Source organism: Theobroma umbraticum, unplaced genomic scaffold (genome assembly GCF_002168275.2).
Source record: "Theobroma umbraticum cultivar Fairchild unplaced genomic scaffold, ASM216827v3 scaffold_146.0, whole genome shotgun sequence".
Taxonomy (NCBI): Eukaryota; Viridiplantae; Streptophyta; class Magnoliopsida; order Malvales; family Malvaceae; genus Theobroma; species Theobroma umbraticum.
The window spans coordinates 2,381,740-2,382,064 of record NW_018397265.1 but is presented as its reverse complement, the minus strand read 5'-3'; positions in this window follow the sequence as shown (position 1 = coordinate 2,382,064).

Sequence of the window (325 nt, the reverse complement as noted above, 5' to 3'; positions counted from 1 at the left end):
TTGGATCGATTGAGCCTTTTGTAGCCTTCCTTTACAAAACTTATTCTTAGTTTTCCCCTTTGAGTCTATTGACATCTTTTCTTTGTTTGAATACTTAATTTTTAGCTTAGATCCTTATATTAATATTACCAACAATTCTCGCATCCCTCATTCGTAAGTGCATAATTCAATTTAGAATGTGTTAAGAGCTGCATAGTAAAAAAGGTAATCAAAATAAAAAAAATGATGAAAAGTTCAAAAATATTATTGTATTCATCTCATTACCTAACAAAAGAAATAAGTTTGGGGATGTGAAATTGAGAAAAAGAAAAAGGGCAAGAAAGAA